We start from the raw sequence: 4,965 nt of genomic DNA on the forward strand, positions 1-4,965 counted from the left end.
AACATTGAAGTCTTCTTCTACTTCCTAATTAATGCTTGCGGATTGTTGTTGTTATTGGAGAATACAAATCAAACAATGAAGTTCAAAGGTCAAATTTCGAAGCGCAACACCATAAAGGTTAGTGAGATTGTTAATCTTTGCAAAATAAACCAAAAATAATCCACGAATTGCTCCCAAAATCCTTCTCTTAGTATTCGCATTGAACATTGAAGTTCAATTATACATTCAATTATTGCATAATTTTGTAACTGAAAATTCCCCCCTCTCTCTATATATAACGAATAGGGTTAAATTATGTTTTTAGGCCTTTTGTTGTTCCTCTTCAAAAAGGTATTATCTAATTTGATATTTGTTTTTGGGATAGATTGAACTTTATTTTCGTAGATGAAACTTTATTTTTGAATTCTCTTTTGTTTATTTAATTAATTGGTTTCCTATTTGTTTTTTTTTTTTTGCAGAGGATTTTTGTAATTAATCCACTTTGCAAGGTATTATGCTCATCTTCTTCTTTGTTTCTTTGTGCAATGTGTTTTAGTTGGGTTTATTTCTTTTATTGCCTGTATTTCAATTGGGGCTTTGTCCTCTTTCAACAACATATTGAAAGAGGACAATTGGATATTTTCACATATTTTGGAGAATTTTTCTGGTGATGATGATCAGATGGGATTCTAAGTGTTTGAGGAATCCTGAAATGCTTGTGTGAGTCATAGGGCTGTATCTATGTAGTCTCCTGTCAAGACCTTCTGTAGTTCCGTAGGCTACAGTAAATCAATAATATCATTTTGTTTAGCATCTTGCCTTTCTTCAGTCTACTGCACTCCTTCCAAATGATCTGCATATTCTATTATTAATTTATAAGAAAGAGTTGAGCTTGCTATTGAAGTTTGTTCTCTAAATTGTGAATTGATAACCTATGAGAATTTAGAGTAAAGCAAAGTTTTACGAACAGGTTGGAGATGAAGTATCTAGAAAATATGAAGTGATCTAATTCTTTGAATTGTACCCCAATATTGTCGGTGATCATTTAGCTGTTTTACCCTTTGGCAAGGAAAAAGGAATTCAGGAAAACCATTAGGCTCTAGAGGGACCTGAGCAAGCTCTCTGACCACAGAAGGCATATTCTGCAACTAATTATGTTCCCTCTTGCACTGATTAAGAAATATGACAGAAAGGACGTTTCTCTTTGAGCTGTGTTCAAGACTGACATTAGGAGAGTGTATTATTCTGTGAACTAAGAGGCAGAGGTACCCCCTATCACATAACAAACTATAAGTATTTGGGCTTCCTCACTTAAAACACTGAAAGGTGATTAGTGTCCATATAATGTTCATCTCTACATGAATGCCTCCTTGGAGCATGTAAATGTGGCATATTTGTTAAAAATAATTAGCGTCTTTGTAGTGGTTGGAAAGAGAGGGGGGGACAAAACTGATACAATTTTATTTAGGATAAAAGTGGTAAAACTAAAAATAATTTTTCAATCACATATTCAGAAAAAAATTCTAAAACTTTAATTTATAAGTGGTGTAATTGACCCACTATTGACAATGTAGATCTGACACTAGATATGATGTCTCCTATCTATGTATTTTGTGCATGGAAGGCCTCTGTCTAGAACATTTATGAAGTTTGCACAGGAATTTCCATCCTTAATGTTCTAGAACAAGGTTAAGCTTTTGGTGTTTGCAAAACACCCTTGACCTTTTCAGGGTGATACCTTGGTTGTACTTACGTCTGGATGTAGCCTATAGGGAAGTGAGAAAAAGAATTTTCATTATTTGGGTAAGATTAGTTTGCCAGAATTTCAACAATATATTTTGTTTTACATTTCGCAATCCGAATATGCTCCAAGCTTACAGTACATATGAATGCACAGTTTAAGAAGTTTTTAGGAGAAACATTGCTTACAAAATGTTGGTTGTTGTTCTTAGCTGATTTTGGCTTTTTGATGGGTTTTATTGAGTATAATATGTAAAATTCAAATATTTAATTGAAAGTGTTGTAAATTTGAGTATATGCAATGGAAAAATGCACTAGCATGCTGTTTTTTTGTCCTTTAATATGAGAAGGTCATTGTGCTCAGATCAATTCGAGGTTCCAATTGTGTAGAGATTCTATAGTAGCCAGGGGGTGATAATTTTGCCAAGAGGAAGATGAAGTGGTTTAATAATTGTGGACTATCAATAAATCGGGCATTGTCGACTTCAAATGCAATCCGGACAACTATAGCGAGCTACAAACGAAAAAGAAAAGTATGTGATACACAATTATTTACGTCGATATTATTTTCTAGGAAAATTTTACTTTCTCTATCCAAACTATTACTATTTTGATTAACGCGCAGGGAAAGCACTACAGAATGGTTGGAGATTAATTGATATCGATTGATAGTTTTACATGGTATGATGCTTGCACTTTTTGGACTTGATATACAACATGTTAGTGAGCATATGATTTGTAGTAATTGTAACAAAGAAAAGCCTCCAACAACTATTAGGTACTCTTTTTTTTATACTATTTGGATATAAATTTTATAAATGTGTTAAGAGTTATAATTACTTTTATCAACCTGTTTACTAACTTTATATATTTTTTTTTATATTTTCACAATAAAAAAAGTGTTTCTGGATATATGACTATATTCGACTCTACCGGTACAATGCGTGTCAAGCTCTTTACAAAACAGATTGAGTTTATACTCCATTCAACTAAAGCAAAATTGAAGCACATGTTTGATGCGGTACTATATAATTTTATGAACTTTACTCTTATTGATAACATGACTAAATTGAAATATAATGTACGTTGTAATTTTCAGATTAATTATGTTATTTTGATTTATTTATTGCAGGTGCATGATAGAGTTTTGCTACGATCCGAACTTCTTACACGTGTGCGCAATGCATATATTTTCGTATTTCATCCTCTTCATCTATCGGCTTATATAGTAGACTATGTAACTTATGTCGATTGGGCAGAAGAATGTGCACATTTATTTAAGTAATTACTATTTCATCTTTCATTAGATTTTCTATGTTGATGGCCATATTAATAAAATTTTAATTTTTTGTCTTCTCTTTTTGTAGAATGAGGAGCACATTGAAGGTCCGGCAGCAATAAAACATAATGAATCACATCACTTTTTTAAAATATTAGAATAAAAGTCTCCGACATTTTGTATTGTTTGTCAATCTCTTTAGTTTATAAACACCATGAAACTCTTACATTAGTACTATATTGTGCTTGGAATCCCTTTTTAAATGCATAATTTGTTGTTGGAAACTTTTTTTTTAATGACCAATAATACAAGAAATTACATTTAAATAATGAGAAGGAAATAACACGATTTTCATAAACAATAAACACCAGAATTAAACCATACAAAAATGTTAACAGTAACCCCGGGGCATAGCCCGGGCCACACACTAGTTTGAAACCTAAAATGTTGATGATTTTTCAGTAATTTCTATTATATAAATCAAACTTTTCTATTTTATTAATATTCAACGATTGAATATGATACACAAATTATTCTTCCACTTTATTTGAGCACAAGTTTTCTTCTGTTTTGTATTTTCTTCATTTATATAATAGAAATTTGGGGCTTGTTGGACCTTTGGGTGAGTGGCCCTGTGCTAGGACAACCCAGAAGAATTTCATCTTACCACGGGTTCCCGAAAGGGGGTAAAATTTGGGACTTGTTGGACCTTTGGGTGAGTGGCCTTGTGCTAGGACAACCTAGAAGAATTTCATTTTACCACGGGTCGGGTTCCCGAAGGGGGGGGGGGGGGGGAACATAGTGTATCATGTGCAACATATTCTAAAGCTTGTTTTTTGCTCATCTGTTTATTTGAAATTATGTCTATTATGTGGATTGTGCTCATTTGGAGGATTTAAAATGAGCAATGAACTTGATAAAAGTTGTACAATTTTTAGTATGACATAAACTTTTTCTAATTATACCATAACATTTCATAATAGCATCAGAAGGTTTAGTAGCCATAAGTAATCATCATATAGTATCGCAAATGTATAGTTATCCACATTTTATAATTTTAGATTAAAAAATAATAATATCTATATGGGTGTTAGCCACAAGGTGGTTTGTGATGTTTATAGACCAAACTTTCCTAGGCCTATATTAAAAGAACTTTAGGGAATGAGATTCTTAAATCAACGACTGGGAGTTCATGGGAAGGAGAATAATATGGAAAGTGTTGAAACATTTATACTTAAATGTGTTTGTTGTATATACGTAAAGTATATGGCACTTATGGAGTTCTTGGTGAGGTTGAGGGCGTAAAGAGTAGTGGTATCGCTTCCCACCTTATATTATTGAGGTATAAGGTTTAGGAAGCGGACTTCATAAGACTTATTTGAAAAACTCCTCTTATCACCCCTTAAATAAATCCTCATCATCTTACTTTATAAAAAATATGACACATATGGGGTTGTGGACCTTATGCGTAGGAATATACTATACATGTTCAATTATATAATAGCCTAAGTTTTGAAACAATAAAGCTTAGAGTTTTTTTTGTTGTCGGGCCCGTTTGGTGTACTAGCCAAGTCAATTGGACGAACTTTTCTTTTTCTTCAATTCTTGGTGATCCTGATCCCGTTATGCTGCATGTACGGCTGGCAATCAGGTCGGGTTGGGTCAGTTTCAGGTTGACCTGATTTATATTTCAGGTCACTTACCTCTGACCTGATTTATATTTCAGGTTGAAAATCTCAACTCAAACCCGGCCTAATATTTTTCGGGTTGACCCGAAACCAACCCAAAATGACCTGAAATTAAAATCTAATTATCCAATGATAAAAAACTGTCAACTTAATTCATAAAGGTACTGTACATGTAACATGTTTAAGTTTCAACATTCAAAGCCGGAATTTTCAGGTTGAAGTGAGTTGGGTTTGGCTTATAACCTAACCGGCTAAGGGCTAACCTAACATAATATAAGT

The 4,965-nt window shown here is 33.0% G+C and overlaps 1 long non-coding RNA gene across 1 annotated transcript; it reads left to right on the forward strand.

The window, feature by feature from the left end:
- Positions 1–2,421: 2,421 nt before the first annotated feature.
- Positions 2,422–3,073, forward strand: LOC104900988 (uncharacterized). The gene is made up of 3 exons (XR_008967181.1): positions 2,422–2,497; positions 2,620–2,740; positions 2,852–3,073. It is a non-coding gene; the product is annotated as an uncharacterized LOC104900988 (long non-coding RNA).
- Positions 3,074–4,965: the final 1,892 nt, after the last annotated feature.

This window comes from Beta vulgaris, chromosome 8 (assembly GCF_026745355.1).
Source record: "Beta vulgaris subsp. vulgaris cultivar EL10 chromosome 8, EL10.2, whole genome shotgun sequence".
Classification (NCBI taxonomy): domain Eukaryota; kingdom Viridiplantae; phylum Streptophyta; class Magnoliopsida; order Caryophyllales; family Amaranthaceae; genus Beta; species Beta vulgaris.